The following is a 17536-nucleotide window of genomic DNA, read 5'->3' on the forward strand; positions in this document are numbered from 1 at the left end:
AAAATCCCAGCCAATGGCTATGGGACTCATTAACTGATTAGAATGTTCCTCAGATCAAGAGCGTAAAAGCCTACATCAATTCAAATAAAATATTGAGATCTGTATTAAGGAATGAGTGCGTTATTTTGTATTCAATAATTACAAATAAAGTTTATACTCCAAAGTCATATTGCATGTTCAATTAAAGTTGACACAAGTCGGTAAAATTATAAGAAATTAATTATTGCCACAAAAGAAACACATGAAAATGTAATAAAGGGAAGCAGTCATAAAATCTAAGACATCAAAACAGACCTTATTCCTGTTTCTATTATTCCTGAATTTCCTTCATGACTGTAATTGTGTTTGGTGGAACTGTGATTATGCTTTCTGTCTTCCGTGTCCTATGTTCTTTGAAAAAAAGTGAACCTAAAATGTATCAATTCTACCTTTATTAATTTAGGGCGATGTTCCACTTGCGGTAAGTCCAGCTTTAGATCCATGTGAAAAATGCTTCCTAATCAGTGAGAAAATATGTATACATGAAGTTTGCTGACTGCCTAAAACCAAGTATATTCTTATTGAGCTCTAAACACACTTTATGAATGTATTTCCATAAATATATAGAGTGAGACATTGAGTTTTTTATTGCTGTGAATGTGAGTCCACCACAGGGAATAAGGTCATAAATAGTGCTCTTCTGAGGTCAGAAGAACCACCATATCTGTGAGTGCTTTTAAATAAAAATGCAACCCGAAAATGGGATGTGTTCTAAAACAAAATTAAAGCTGTAAGCAACATTTTTAAGGGTAGGCACCTGTCCACTGGGCCACTGTTTTCTCTTAAAAGTTATTTTTTCAGCATTCTTAAAATTGTAAACGCAGTACAACAATCATTCACCAGTTGGTAAAAGATGAGTGTTTTGCAACTGGAATTTTGTTGCAAAACATTAATGCATACAATTGTAAATCAGTAATTAGAATGGATTCCCTAAACACTCCAGGCCTGATTCACAAAGGTAAACTAAGACCTAAAATCTAAGTTTAGACCTGAAGTCTAACTTTAGACTTCAGGTCTAGACCTAAACTACAGGTCCAAAGTTAGACTTGAGGTACTTTTGTGAATTGGCCCCTCCCTTTTTAAATATGACTTTTGTTGCAGCCCAAAATGAGTTTTGGTAATGTGTTACTGAATTGCAATTTGTGTTTTGTGTACACCAAAAGGTATTTTTGTAGTCACAGATGGCCTGATTCAGTCAATCTGGCCAATTGTGACTTCAAGAAGGATTCATATGTCTAGCCCTATGTTTCTAGGCTGTAGAATGTGAAGACTTACAGCATTTAGGGGCATATTTATAAGCCCCTAGCACCACTTTCAATCACATTAGCGTAATTGTTTTGACTCTAATGTGGCCCAACGAGGCCAAAATCCTCACGCCATATTTACAAAGTGGCGCAATGCATGCATTGGCCCTCTTTGTAACCCTTTGCGCTACATTATGCCTGCGCCAGGCATAATGTATGTAAAGGGGGCGTTCTCCCATTAGGGAGGCTGAAATATTGGTGCAAGGAAATCTAAGAGATTTCCTTGCGTCAATTTTTACGGCAGTTTGAAATGCCTGCTCACAGCAGGTGTTAAAAGGGAGTTTCCATTATTCATATTGGGTCTGTATGTACTCTGCAGGAGTAGCACCAGTATTTTGGCGCTCCTCCTGCAGAGAACCTCATTAGCGACAATAGAAAATTATGCTACTGCCCCCTACCCCACACCGTGGTGCGCCGTATCTTAGATACGGAGCACACATGGTGGCTGTAGGGGGATGCTAGGGGGTGCAAGGAAAGTGCAGCACCACTTTCCTTAAATGTGCCACTTAATTTGTTAATTATACCTCCTGTCTATATAAAGGCGAGATTGAGAGCTTTTTCTCATTAAGTTACATATATGAATGGAAACTGATTACAATTATAATTCTCAGGTCTTGTTATACTTTCATGAATAAAACATTCCTTAAACAGTGGTCAACAGAACACCTTTACTGAGTGGTTTGAGACTGGCATAATCATGGAGAAAATCAAATCTCTCTTGGGGCCCAGGGTGTACATTCCATATTTCACAGGTCCTAGTGAAATAATAAATGTATTCAAGTCTGCATATTTTAAATAAAAACAAGGATAGATAGATAGATAGATAGATAGATATATAAATGATAGATAGATAGATAGATAGATAGATAGATAGATAGATAGATAGATAGATAGATAGATAGATACATAGATAGATAGATACATAGAAAGATAGATAGATTCATCTGTTTGAAGTGAGAGGAATCTCACATGATAGATTTTCCTGGATGTTGGGCTGTTACCATGTACCCTTTCCTGGTTACAACTTGAAATGGCTTGGCATCAAAAGGAGCATCAGATTAACGTCATAACTGATGCACAAGCACTCAGTCTTATGACTTGAGTCAGTTGTATGTATCTCAGCTTCAGTTTTGGATCTGATGTTGGTCCATTGAGGCAACTGTGCCATTATGGCTCTCCAGAACATCAGTGTTACAAGGATTTCAACTGTGATGGAGTGGGGAGTTGAACGGTAAGCTCGTAGAGTGTAGTTCAAGAAAGTCTTGAGGTTGAGCTTCTCTAATGCAGCATGCTGAACACCTTTCTTTAATGTACTCATGAAACGTTCAATGAGGTCATTAGCCCATGGCCAAAAAAGTGTGCTTCTCTGATGCTTCACATTAAGCAGATGGAGGAAATCTCTGAATTCTCAGCTAATAAAAGATGGACCATTGTCAGATTTCAAAATCATAGTAATGCCTCATGACACAAAGATGCCATCTAATCTCTCGATAGCTCTATCCTGCGTGATAGATGTGAGATCTTCAAATAATGGGAAGCAAGACTGTGGCCCTCATTACAACCCTGGCGTTTGATGTTAAAGCGGCGGTAATACTGACAACAGGCTGGCAGTAATAAAAATGGAATCATGACCATGGCGGAAACCGCCAACAGATACAGCCTCTTTAACACACCGACTGCCACGGCGGTAGCAACAAACAGTGCAGCAGTAACCGCCAACAGCCAGGCGGAAGACAATGTACCACCCACCTCATTACAACCCTCCCATTCGCCAGCTTTTCCGGGGCGGTACCAACGCCATCGAAAGCACGGCGGAAACAGTACTTTGAAGGGAAACCACTCTACTCTCGACACTCAAGGAAGAACTAGGACGCCACGCAGGCCGTGCTGCAGGTCTTCTCTGTTCTGGTGTTTCTGCTCATATACCAGTAGTACCAATGGCGGCGACGACGACCACGGTGAGTACTGAACCTAGCACACAGGGGAGGGGGGGAAGAGAGTGACACACACACGCAACACCCGCATGCCCACCCTCACCTCCAACACTATTCACACAAACACATGCAAAAAAATTACATATAAACCCCATAACCCTCTGGAATAACTCAAGGACAAAAGTAATTGAGTCAAATGAGTGTTATTTTAGAAATAGTTAGAAATATGTTAATAATTCAAAAACAGTATTTCCAAAATATACAATATGTACAAAAGGCATGACAATGTCCACTCAAAATTTCCGTGGCCCATTGGGCCTAAATACCAAGGCCAAGCCCACACTTAAATCCTGCCTCAATATGGAGAGAACACTGCAGGGGCATCAGGTCGAAAACACACAGGCACCTCAGGGGGACGGGGGGGGCACCTCAGCCGGAAGATGGGACAACGGCACTGCTCCTGGAGGGGACTCTATGCCCACAGTGATGTCCTGGGGAGTGCAAAGCCACAGTCCCAAGTGGGTGGTTTGCCCACTGCTTGCTCCTGGGGAGTGCCAAGCCACAGTCTTTCAAGTGGGTGGTTTGCCCACTGCTTGGTCCCGGGGAGTGCAAAGCCACAGTCTCTCAAGTGGGTGGTTTGCCCACTGCTTGGTCCTGGGGATTGCAAAGCCACAGTATCTCAAGTGGGTGGTTTGCCCACTGCTTGGTCCTGGGGAGTGCAAGGCCACAGTCTCTCTAGTGGGTGCCGGTTATCCACTAGTTCTGGAGGGGGCTTGGTGCCCAGTGTGCTTCATCCTGTCAAGGATAGGGTGAGTGGATGCCTTCTTCCACTGTTTCTGGAGGGGGGTTGGTGTCCAGTGTGCTTCACCCTGCCAACAATAGGGTGAGTGGATGCCTTCTTCCACTGGTTCTGGAGGGGGCTTGGTGCTCAGTGATGCAGCACATGGGGTGTGCAAGGTCACAGTCACTCACCTGGAAGTCAGATCCTCACGATTTTCTGTGGGCAGGATGCATGACACACCATGGATGCATGACTACAGTCCATCCGTCGACAGGGATGGCTATACAGTGGTTGCAGTGCCGGTGCAGGTGGAGGTACTGCCAGTGGCGGGGGCAGGCTCCACCGCTACCCCTGCAGCCTCGGACGGCTGCCCACTGGGGCTGCTGGTGGCAGTGGTACTTGTGGCTGTGCTTGTGACAGTGCAGGTGGCGGTGGTGGCCGCGGTGCAGCTGGCGGTGCTGCCAGTGGAGGGGGTAGGCTCCAGCCCTTCCCCTGCAGCCTCGGACGGCTGCTGCTGGTGGCGGAGCTGCTTGCGGCAGTGCAGGTAGCGGTGCTGGCTGTGGGGCAGCTGGCGGTGGTGGCCGAGGTGCAGGTGGCGGTGCTGGCCATGGTGCAGATCGTGGTGCAGGTGGCGATGCTGCTCGGATGGCTGAAGTGCCCTGGCTGGTGTTCTGTGCCCTTTCCTGCCCTTGGCAGATGGTGGTGCCTCCTTGCTTCTGCCAGCTGGAGTCATTGCCTTTGTCGTGATGGCTGGTTGTGCCTCCTTCTCCTTGCTGGATGCTCTCCCCTTTTTGCCCTTTCTTGGTGGCGGAACCTTCTTGTCCTTGGCAGGTGTTGGTGGCACACTGGCTGGGCTGACAGGTGCCTCCTTAGAGCCTCTCAGAGCTCCAGAAACCACAGCGGACGGGGACTTGGTGGCTGAGGTGCTGGGCTGGGTTCTGGCCACCCAGGTGTAGGATGGGGGCAGGGGTAGGGAAGAGGTAAATGTTGGGAAGAAAAAGCTTCTTAGGGACACTGGGGTGGGAAGAGGGTGAAGGTTTGGAAGTGGAGGAAGAAGGAGTGGTTTTAGGAGGTGTCAGTCTGCTATGTTTGGGTGCAGGTGCATAAGCTGAATGCTGTTGTGAGGTGGATGGCTGTTGGGTGGGTGTGTGTTTGCATTTGTGCACTTTGGCAGGAGTGGTCATAGACACAGTGGGAGAGAGCACAGGGGACGTGTGCATGGATGTGAGGGTGGTGACTGCCTGTGAGGGCCGTGTGGTGATAGGCATGCTGGTGATGGAGGTAGTGGATGAGGATGTAGTGCATGCAGGTGTGAGTGGAGACGCTACTGGGAGGGAGGTGGATGATGAGGAGAAGGGGGACACAGTGTAGGCAGTGGATGTTGGAGTGTCTGTTTCTGGATGGTGCTTGGGTGAGTGCCTGTGGGATGATTTGTGGTGCTTGTGTTTGCCTGAGCCACTTCTGTGTGTTGATTTGGGTGAATGCTGGTCTGAAGGTGTGCTTGGGATAGTCTGGGGTTGACGGGATTGGGACTGGGTAGTGGAAGTTGGAGGTGGGAGGCTGGAGACAGGGACCATGGTTGCCACCCGTTGTGGAGGCCAGAGCCTGAAATGATCTCTGTTGGGCCGCCACACCAGAGTGAATGCCTTCCAGGTATGCATTTGTTTGTTGCAAATGCCTCTCGACTCCCTGGATTGCATTCAGAATGGTTGACTGCCCAACAGTGAGGGATCTCTGGAAGTCAATAGCCTCCTCACTCAGGGCAGCAGGACTGACTGGGGCAGGGCCTGAGGTGCCTGGGGCGAAGGAGATGCCCACCCTCCTGGGTGAGTGGGCACGGGAAACACACTGAGGGACTGCTGGGAGGGCAGTGCTGATAGGGGGGGCGAGGCTGTACCTGTTGTTGGGGTGGGCACGGAGGTGTCCGCCACCGCCAGGGAGCTTCTATCAGAGGAGGAGTCTTGGTCTGTAGTGTCCCCTCCTGTCGCTGTCGTGGTGCTCCCCTCGCCCTCTGTCCAACTGGTGCCTTTACTGTCTGTGAATTCGGCCTCCAGGCCCATGTGGGATGCAGCTCCCTCCGTCGCCGGTGCCTCAGCTCCTCCACCAGATGATGCTAATGCACACAAGGACAGGGTGACAAAACAAAAAGGGGGGAGAGACAGAGGATAAACTTGGTCAATGCCATCCACACCACTACCATTGCCACACACAACACACAGGGAGCTGTCCTATGCACTTGGCCATGCACTACCAGTTACACAGCTAGTCACCAGCCCCTGGGGTACAATGCCTTACACCATGAGCTGCACACCTGAAACCACAGGACCCTGCCCAATAGTAGATGCCCACTAATGCTATTGGGGTTGGAGTGCTTCAGAGCCTGCCCAACAAGGGACCTACCCTCCCAGTTCGCCCTGGCCTAGGGGCACCCACAGCCCACATCCCCCACCAAGGTAAAACCTTAACAGGTGGAAAGTCATGATTCTGAATCTGTACTCACCCCCTTGTGGCTTCTGTGATGCCTTCAAGTGCCCATCCAACTCTGGATAGGCCACCGCCAGGATGCAGAACATCAGGGGGCTCAGGGTACGATGGGCATCTTCCTCATTGGGAGGCCAGCCCCAGCGGTGCCTCCACCGTCTTCCTTGCCCAGCGGCGCAGGTTCTCCCACCGTTTGCGGCAGTGGGTGCTCCGCCTGTCAAAGACCCCCAGGGTTCGCAAATCCTTGGTGACGGCATGCCAAATACCCTTTTTCTAATGGGCGCTGAACTGCAGGGAAATATGCATTGAAAAAACGGATTAGTAAGACAGTCCGGACTGTTACACTCAAGTCCCACAATATCCCTCCCATCCCCTCTGCACAGACATTGACCACCAGACATGCAGCACTCTACCCAGGACCCCTCAGCCCCCCTCTACGCGAGGCATACACACACAGCACTCCATACATTCATGGCCCACGCATCATGCTCACAGTGTACTCACCTGTTTGACTGGTGGACCATAAAGTGAAGTATACTGGGGTAGGACCTCATCCACCAGTCTCTCCAACTCCTCCGAAGTGAAGGTGGGGGCCCTTTCCACAGACACTCGATCCATTGTCGCTTCCAGACACAGGTCACAGCAGTGCTTGCAGTATAGGTCCTCTCCTGTTGAAGGTCAGGTAGCAAGTGATTGAACAGTGAGAAAATGGTGGTCACGTCCGCGGCGGTGCGTACCATCACCGCAGGCGTACATCGCTATTGGCTCCTGGAACCCATAGGGCTCAATGATAATCAATGCGAAGTTGCGCGGCGGTCATCGACCGCCAAACGCAACGGCGCACAACGCCAGCGGAATTACCTCATTTCCACTTGTCTCTCCTCAGAGGTCAGGCAGCTGCCATTTCAGAGGGGCACAGGCCATGACACCTAACTGCGTCACAGCAGACATTGGCGCATCAACTGATTTCAAATTCACATACTGTTTCTGTAAAGGAAGAAATGAATGTGTATTGCAACATATGTGTGAATATGACCCTCTGCTCACAGTTTTCCACCCTAGAGTTCAACCGCTGAGGATGAATAGGAGATGGAGGCATCCCCCCGTGTACAGACCCCTTATGGACCTGGCAACTATGGAGGACAGGCACATTAGCCTAACCTACAGACTTGATCGGGCCACAATCCAAGAACTGTGTGCCCAATTGGAGCCAGAACTGATTTCAGCTGTCCGCCACCCCACAGGTATCCCTCTTCTAGTGCAGGTCCTGTGAGTGCTCCATTTCCTGACAAGTGGTTCCTTCCAAACAACAGTGGCCATGGCATCAGGGATGTCTCAGCCAATGTTCTCCAACGTGTTGACCAGAGTGTTGTCTGCCCTGCTGAAACACATGTGCAGCTACATCGTATTCCCCCAGGTGGAGTTTCTGGCCATGGTGAAAACAGACCTTTATGCCCTGGGACATATCCCCAACATCATTGGTGCCATTGATGGTACCCATGTAGCATTTGTCCCCCCTCCGGAGAAATGAACAAGTGTTCAGGAATAGAAAAAAGCTATCACTCTCTAAATGTACAGATGGTGTGTTTGGTGGACCAGTACATCTCCCATGTGAATGCCATGTATCCTGTCTCTGTGCATGACACCTTTATCTTGAGGAATAGAAGCATCCCATATGTGATGGCTCAACTCCAGAGGCACCGGGTGTGGCTAATAGGTGAGCGCAAGGTCCCCACCCAGTATCTGTTTGGTGTATGGGTATGGGGTTGTCCCTAAGGGAGAGTGTGAGGCTAACAGGTATCCCTCAATATTTGCAGGTGACTCTGGTTACCCCAACCTCTCATGGCTACTTACCCCAGTGAGGAATGTCAGGACAAGTGCAGAGGAATGTTACAATGAGAAACATGGGTGAACAAGGAGGATAATTAAAAGACTCTTCGGCCTCTTGAAGGCCAGGTTCAGGTGCCTCCATCTGACTGGTGGATCCCTGTACTACTCACCCAAGAAGGTGTGCCAGATCATCATTGCATGTTGCATGTTGCACAACCTGGCCTTGAGACGTCAGGTGCTTTTTGTGCAGGAGGAAGAGCCTGTAGATGGTCTTGAGGCAGCGGTGGAGCCTGTGGACAGTGAGGAGGAGGAGGCAGAGGATGAAGATGTGGACAACAGAAGTTCTCTCATACAACAGTACTTCCAGGGACACACAGGTACACTGTGGGTTGCCGCCCGCCAAGTTGTAACCAATGCGGCCGCACTCCTGCTGTGCGGCCGCCAATACGGCCGCACTCCTGCTGTGCCTATTTTGACATCCCCGCTGGGCCGGCGGGCGGAAACCGAGTTTCCACCCGCCGGGCAAGCGGGATGTGGGCCGCAACATGGGAGCCTGCTCCGAATGGAGCCGGCGGTGTTGCGGCCGTGTGACGGGTGCAGTTGTACCCGTCGGGCTTTTCACTGTCTGCATAGCAGACAGTGAAAAGCTGAACGGGCCCTGTCAAGGGGCCCCTGCAATGGGCAGTGCAGGGGCCCCCAGGGGCCCCACGACTCCCCATACCGCCAGCCTTTTCCTGGCGGTTAAAACCGCCAGGAAAAGGGGGGGCCCCTGCACTCCCCGTACCGCCAGCCTTTTCCTGGCGGTTAAAACTGCCAGGAAAAGGCTGGCGGTCGGGGACTCGTAATCCCCTGGGCAGCGCTGCCCAGGCGGATTATTACCGCCGGGGCAAATGTGGCGGTGCGACTGCGGCCCAACTGGCGCATTCGTAATGACCTCGGAAGCACCGCCAGCCTGTTGGCGGTGCTTCCGTCACAACAGCCCTGGCGGTCTTGGACCGCCAGGGTTGTAATGAGGGCCTGTAACTTCACTTTACATTGCAGTTTTCTGTTGGACATTGGACATGGCAGCATGATTTCACTATGTCCATGGCCACTTACTGTACCCTTTGGCATCTCTATTTTCAGATCTCTGTGCCCCAATCTGGCTCCTGGTGTGTTTACTGCTGCCCACTACAGATCATTCCATTGTATATATAACTGTACATATGAATTGCAATGTTTACAGATTGTTGAACTAATACATATTTCAATCAATTGACAGAGGGAGTTTAGTTAAGTGCCTAGAGGTTGAGGGGGATGTGCAATTTGCTGGGGTGATGGTGGTGGAATGTCCAGTTAGAGTCCAGTCTCTTTGTACCACAGGTGCATTGTCCAATGGGGCATAGGAAGGGGAGCAATGGCAGATCAAGGTGGACAAGGTAACAGAGTGGGACACAAGGGTGACAATCAGGAGAGTCTTATTTCCTGGTGGGGGTCTTGGCAATATTCTCTGGCTTCTGTCTGGCTTCTGACTGTTTGCGGGGTGGTTCTTCTTCTGCAGGGGGTAGGGTGCTGGTGGTCTGTTGTTCCAGTGGCGGGGCCTCCTGTCCACTAGCGCCGGCGGAGGTGGAGGGCTGTTCTTTGGTGTGGCTAGTGTCAGGGGCCGCTTGGTGTGCCACTGCCTCCCTCATGGTGTTGCCCATGTCAGCCAGCACCCCTGCAATGGTGAACAGGATGATGTGGATGTGTTTGAGGTCCTCCCTGTTCCCCAGGTACTGTCCCTCCTGCAGCCGCTGGGTCTCCTGCAGCTTGGCCAGTATCTGGCCCAAGGTCTCCTGGGAATGGTGGAATGCTCCCAGGATCCCTGCAAGTGCCTCGTGGAGAGTGGGTTCCCTGGGCCTGTCCTCCCCCTGTCGCACAGCAGTCCTCCCAGCTTCCCTGTTGTCCTGTTCCTCTGTCTCCTGAACCGTGTGCCCACTGCCACTGACCCCAGGACCTTGATTGTCTTGGGTTTGTGGGGTTGGCTGGGGTCCCTGTAGTTGTGGACACACTGCTGATTGACTTGTCCTGGGGACAGTGGTATGGGCCCACTGGGTGGGTGCTGTGCTGGTGTTTCCTGAGGGGAGTGGGTCAGTGGTGGTATGAGACTGTGGCAGGGTAACCAACTGTCTAGAGGTCCCTGATGGGCCAGGTTGGTCATCGTGATCCAGGTGTGCAGAGCTGCTATCATCACTGTGGGCCTCTTCTGTAGGGGGACTGGGTGTTGGTGGCACCTCTTCTCCAGTGACGTTGAGTGGGGGTCCTATGGGGATATAAATGCAGTGTTATTGTATCTGCGTGTGCCATCTTGTGCATGGGTGTGTTTCCCTGTATGGTTGTGATTGCCATGTTAGCTTTGCCTTGTGTGTGTGGTGATTTTGTGGGCTAGGTGATTCTCTCTAATGGGCATGCTTTTGTGATAGGTGTCCATGCAGGTCTGTGATGGGTGTCCATGCATTGGTGGTGCATGCAGGGCTTGGTATTGGGATGGGTGGGTTGTGATAGTGGGGTATATGTGAGGTAGTGGAGTGATGGGGTGAGGGTAGGGGTAGTATTTTGAGATGGCATGGGGCGCTGTCCCACGGCGTTGACCCTGTCCACGACTCTCCACCATAGCTCCATCTTCCTTGCAATGGACGACTGCTGCACCTGTGATCCGAATAGCTGTGGCTCTACCCGGATGATTTCCTCCACCATGAGCCTTAGCTCATCCTCTGAAATCTGGGGTATCTTTGGGGTGCCATGGATGTGGTGTGAGTGGTATATGTGAGGATGTGTGGGGTGATGTGTTGTGGTGTGTGCTGTGAGGTGCGTTAATGGTGTACAGGTGATGGTGTTCTGTGGCTCAGATTGAGTGGATGCTCCTGGCTTGTCTCTCTCTCTCTGTTAGCAATCTTTTGTTTTGTTGAAAGGGTTGTGGGTAATGTGGCTGTGTGTTTTATAGTGTTGGGGTGTGGTGTATGTATGTGTGTCAGGTGTGTGTAGTTTGAATTGTCCAATGTGGTGTAGTTTTGTAAGTGTGTGTGTATTTTGAGCGCATCGGTGTATACCGCAATGGCTTACCGTGGTTGAAAGACCGCTAAAGTGATTCGTGGGTCCTAATACTGTGGGTGTATTTCTGTTGGAGTAACGGTGTGGGTGTTGGTACCACTAGTTTATCACTGACCTTTGGGCTGGCGGACTTGTGTGGGTGTCTGTATAGTGGCGCATTTCTCTGTGTGGGTCATGATACCCGTAGCGGTATACCACCACAGTCACAGTATGTTGGCAGCCGTCAGCACGGTGGTAGGCGGCATTTACCGCCAATGTTGTAATGAGGGCCTATTTGTCTACAAACACCATCAGGCGATGTTCATTGTCAGGTGGACTAGAAAGTCAACAGTAACTCTTTCCCAGGAATACTTGGGCATCTCTGACTTGCTCAAAGGGCGTGGGGTAGGTTCAGAGGATAGGCAGTTACACAGATGACAGGTTTCGAATTCTTTTTCAACTCGCTCATCAAGATGAGGAAACCAGACCCAGGCGGTCATTACAACATTGGCGGTAAAAGCCATTTACCGCCGTGCAGAAGACCGTCAACACACCACCGCGGCTGCGGAATTCCGCCACGGTCATTATGTCCCAGAGGCCAGAATCCACCAAAATCCAGAAACCCACACAAGTCTGCCACACCAAAGGTCAGTGATAAACTGGCGATAAGAAATCCTCCACCGTCACGCCAACAGGAATACGCCCACACTATCATGACCCACGAATCCACGCAGCGGTCTTTCAACCGTGGTATTCAATTGGCGGTACACAGCGCTGCGTTCAAAATACACACACATATACAAAACACTACCATATTGGACAATTCCAAATACACATATCTGATACACATACACACACCTCTCCCACACACCCAATACAATATAAAAAACACACCCACATCACCCACAAACCCCTACGACAACAATTGCGACTGAAGGCCAGAGAGAGACACCACCATCTACAAACGAGCATCCACAGGCACTCAACACCATCACCCACAGAACATCCACGCACCTCACACAACACACCACTAAAAATCACCCCACACATCACAACACACACCACCCCACACATCACCCACACCACCCCATGGCACGGCAAAGACACCCCAGGTTCTCTGAGGAGGAGCTCAGGGTCATGGTGGAAGAAATCATCCATGTAGAGCCACAGCTATTCGGATCACAGATGCAGCAAACCTCCATAGCTAGGAAGATGGAGCTATGGCGAAGAATCGTGGACAGGGTCAACACAGTGGGACAGCACCCAAGAAATAGGGATGACATCAGGAAGAGGTGGAACGACCTATGGGGGAAGGTGCGTTTCATGGCCTCCAGACACCACATTGCGGTACAGAGGACTGGCGGCGGACCCCCACCTCCTCCCCCACAACTAACAACATGGGAGGAGCAGGTCTTGGCTATTCTGCATCCTGAGGGCCTCGCAGGAGTAGCTTGAGGAATGGACTCTGGTAAGTCATATCTTTACTACTATATCCCCCACCCTACCTGCATGCCATCACATACCCCCACCCTCGCCCTCACCCCCATCACTCCTACTCATAAAACATGTCCCAGTATCACAAACCACACATCCCAACACCAAGCCCTGCATGCAACACCAAAACATGGACACCCATCACCAAAGCATGGCCACTGCACATACCCATATACCCCCCTAAACCATCATCACACAAGGTCCTACACCGGAATGCAAGCACTGGGGTACACGGTCACCCACCCATTGCACACCATGGCACACACAGATGCAATAATCATGCTTTTACACCCCTGCAGGACCCCTACCCAACATCACTGGACAGGAGGGTCTAGACATGTCCACTCCACCCACAGAAGAGGCCCACAGTGATGACAGCAGCTCTGTCCAACTGGATCTAGACGACCAGCCCGGCCCATCTGGGACCTCGGGACAGTCGGTTCCCCTCACACTGGCACAAGCCACTACAGGGCTTCCCCCTCTGGAAACACCAGCACAGCACCCACCAGCAGCCCATACCTCTGTCCCCAGGACACGTCAAACAGCACTGTGTCCACAACTACAGGGAACCCAGGCTAACCCACCACCCCAACAACAACAGGGACCTGGGGGCAGTGGCAGTGGGCACACGGTTCAGGGGACAGAGGCCCAGGAACACAGGGGAACTGGGAGGGCCGCTGTGTAACGGGGGAGGACAGGCCCAGGGAACACACTCTCCACGAGGCCCTCTCCAACATCATAGGAGCATACCACCATTTCCAGGAGATGAAGGCAACGGTACTGGCCAAGTTTCAGGAGACCCAGCGGCTGCAGGAGGAACAGTATTTGGGCTTCAGGGAGGAACTCAAATCCATCAATTCCACCCTGGGCACCATTGTAGGGGTGCTGAAGGAACTCGTCAACACCAGGAGGGACACTGTGGCACAACAAGGGGCCCCTGACACTAGCCTGGACGATGAACTGCCCACCACCTCCGGTGGTGCTAGTGGACAGGAGGCACCGCTACAGGACCACCACACCAGCACCCCACCCCCTGCTGAGGGAGAACCACCCCGCAAGCGGTCCCTGAGATCCAAGACAAAGACAGAGAACGATGCCAAGACCCCGCCAAGAAATGAGACCACCCTGATTGTCATCCATTTGTCCCACCTTGTCACCCTGTCCATCCTTAAACTGCCCCATCTCCACTTCCTATGCCCCTTTGGACAATTCACCTGTGAGACTAACAGACTGGACTCTGCCATGGACATAACCCCTCACCATTTTACAACCCCCTCCAATATTGAGCACTTAAAAAAACTCCCTTAAAGCACAAAACAATCTGGAGTCTGTCTGTGATATCGAAATAGTGTATTAGCAATTACAGTGCCAAAATGCTCTTTCAAATGTAATGTTAACATACCTATGTCACACAGCACTAGTCCATGAGGAAACAAAGCAGATGCCACACAGTGGGACCCACATCTGTGAAATCGTAAGGGAAAATGAAACCTCAGTGACCAAACACTGGGTGAAAATGACAGACAGTAGAGAGGTAATAGATTTAAATTAGATGTAGCAGGCAGTGTTGTCTTCTTGCCTGTGTCTCACTGGAAGTATTGCAGGATCACCATGTTCCTGTTGTCGATGTCCTCTTCTTCTGTTTCCTCGTCTTCACTGTCCACAGACTCCGCAGCTGCCACAACACCTCCATGTGGACCATCCTCCTGCAGAAAAGGCACTTGTCGTCGCAAAGCCAAGTTGTGAAGCATACAGCAGGCCACGATCATGTGGCATACCTTCTTTGGTCAGTAGAATAGGGAACCACCTGTCATATGGAGGCACCGGAACCTGGTCTTCAGGAGGCCCAAGGTCCGCTCTATAATTCTCCTAGTTTGCCCTTGGGCCTCATTGTAGCATTTCTCTGCCCTTGTCCTGGGATTCCTCACTGGGGTCAGCAGCCATGACAGGTTGGGGTAACCAGAGTCACCTGCAAATGGCGAGGGACAACTGTTGGACACACACTAACTCATAGGGACATCCACAGACCCAGACAACTATTCCCACTGTATTGGGTCCATGTGCTCACCTAATAGCCACACCCGGTGCCTCTGTAGTTGCCCCATCACATAAGGGATGCTGCTATTCCGCAGGATGTAAGCGTCATGCACTGAGCCAGGGAATTTTGCATTAACATGGGAGATGTACTGGTCTGCCAAACACACTATCTGCACATTCATGGAATGGTAACTCTTCCGGTTTCTGTATGCCTGTTCACTCCTGCGTGGGGGAACCAAGGCCACATATGTCCCAACAATGGCACCTATGATGTTGGGGATATGTCCCAGGGCATAGAAATCACCTTTCACTGTAGGCAAATACTGAGGGAAAACGATGTAGCTCTGCAAGTGTTTCAGCAGGGCAGACAACACTCTGGACAACACGTTGGAAAACATAGGCTGGGACATCCCTGATGCTATGGCCACTGTTTGAAAAGACCCACTTGCTAGAAAATGGAGTACTGACAGCACCTGCACTTGAGGGGGGATTCCTGTGAGACGGCGGATAGCTGCCATCAGGTCTGGCTCCAACAGGGCACACAGTTCCTGGATTGTGGCACGATCAAGCCTGTAGGTGATGATCACATGTCTTTCCTTCATTGTCGACAGGTTCACCAGCGGTCTGTACACCGGAGGATGTCGACATCTCCTCGCATGCCCCAGCGGACGGTGTCTATGGAGGAGAACAGTGAGCACAGAGTCAACCAACTGTGTAAACACAGCTTACTCTGAAAATATTCATAAATCGAAATTTGCCTGTATGAGTGTTTAGACAAGGCCTAGGTATGTGTGACGTATTCAAAAATAAAGCCATGTGGGCCCCTGAAATGGCGGGTGTCTGACCTGTAAGGAGGGACAAGGGGATATGAGGTAACTGCGCTGGCGTTGTACACCGTTGCGGTAGGCGGTAGAAGACTGCAGCACAATTCTGCATTGCTTAATATTGGACCCTATGGGTCCCAGGAGCCAATGACGATGTACGCCGGTGGTGACAGTACGCACCGCCGCGGACGTGACCGCCATTTTCTCTCTGTTCAATCACTCGATACCTGATCTTCGACAGGAGAGGACCTACACTGCAAGTGCTGCTGTGACCTCAGTCTGGAAGAGACAATGGCTTGTGTGTCTGGGGAAAGGGCCCCTGCCTTCAGCATGCAGGAGTTGGAGAAACTCGTGGATGGGGTCCTCCCCCAGTAGAAGCTACTCTACGGTCCTCCAGATAAACAGGTAAGTACACTGTGAGCATGCTGTATGGGCAATGCCTGTGTGGATGAAAGATGGGGGGGTGAGAATGAGGTGTGCATGAAACGACGGTGAATGCATGTGCGTCATGGCAAGGGTAGGGATGCGGGCCATTGACTGTGACGGTGCAGTTGGTAATTACTTCTCTTTTTCCCCTGTACAATTCCTGTAGGTCAGCGCCCACCAGAAGAAGGACATCTGGCGTGCCATCGCCAAGGAAGTCCGGACCCTGGGGGTCTACCACAGACGGAGCACTCACTGCCAGAAAAGATGGGAGGACATTCGCCGCTGGAGCAAGAAGACGGCGGAGGCCCAGCTGGGGATGGCCTCCCAAGGTGGGAGGGGTGCCCGTCGCATCATGACCCTCCCTGATGTTCAGGATCCTGGTGGTGGCGTACCCGGAGATGGATGGGCGCTTGAGGGCATCACAGCAGCAACAAGGGGGTGAGTATACTCTCATTCTGCTGATTCAGCGCGCATTGTAGGTGACTGGGTGGGGAGGTGGGCTGTGGGTTCCCCTAGGCCAGGGCGAGTTTGGTAGTTAAGTTCCCTTCTTCAGGCAGTCCCTGTGGCACCTAACCCCACCTGTGTACAGTGCCAACTAAACCTAGTCAGGCTAATGTGACATCCATGTGTGCAGAAATCAGTCATAGCCTTGTAAGCCATGTCCCAGGGATTGAATAGTGGACCCCAAGTGCGCCGTGTAGTACAGGGGGCTTCTGTGTCTGTCGTGTCCGCAAACAGTAGCGGTATTGCATGCCCTGAACATGTCTTTCTTATGCCTCCCCCCCCCTTTTGTGGTCTCCCTGTTCTTGTGTGCATTAGCATCATCAGGCAGAGGAGCAGTGGCACCGGAGCAGGAGGGAGGTGCATCCCACATGGCCCTGGAGGGCGAGACTACGGACTCCGAATTCACCAGTGGGATGGAGGGCGAGGGGAGCTCCACGGCGGGGACAGGAGCTGACACTATCGACACGGACTCCTCCTCTGATGGGAGCTCCCTTGCAGTGGTGGCTCCATCTGTGCCCCTCACATCTACAGGTACAGCCGCCACCCACCCTACCAGCACCGCCCTCCCAGCAGCCCCTCAGCCTTTGCCCCGTGCCCGCTCACCCTGGAGGGTGGAAATCACCTTCACCCCAGGCACCTCAGGCCCTGCCCCAATCACCCCTGCTGCCCTCAGTGAGGAGGCCATTGACCTCCTCAGGTCCCTCACTGTTGGTCAGTCTTCCATTTTCAATGGCATCCAGGGTGTTGAGAGGCAGTTGCAACAAACCAATGCATACCTGGAGGGCATTCACTCTGGTCAGGCAGCCCTTCAGCGAGCTTTTCAGACTCTGGCCT

At 51.5% G+C, this 17536-nt stretch overlaps 1 long non-coding RNA gene across 1 annotated transcript in view; it reads left to right on the plus strand.

The window, feature by feature from the left end:
* The window catches only part of LOC138247289 (uncharacterized), a 784382-nt gene that overhangs the window by 202827 nt on the left and 564019 nt on the right, over positions 1-17536 (plus strand). The window contains exon 4 of the long non-coding RNA XR_011194412.1: positions 443-460. This is a non-coding gene — a long non-coding RNA (uncharacterized lncRNA). The remainder of the gene's footprint in view (positions 1-442; positions 461-17536) is intronic.

Source organism: Pleurodeles waltl, chromosome 7 (genome assembly GCF_031143425.1).
Source record: "Pleurodeles waltl isolate 20211129_DDA chromosome 7, aPleWal1.hap1.20221129, whole genome shotgun sequence".
NCBI classification, from domain to species: Eukaryota; Metazoa; Chordata; class Amphibia; order Caudata; family Salamandridae; genus Pleurodeles; species Pleurodeles waltl.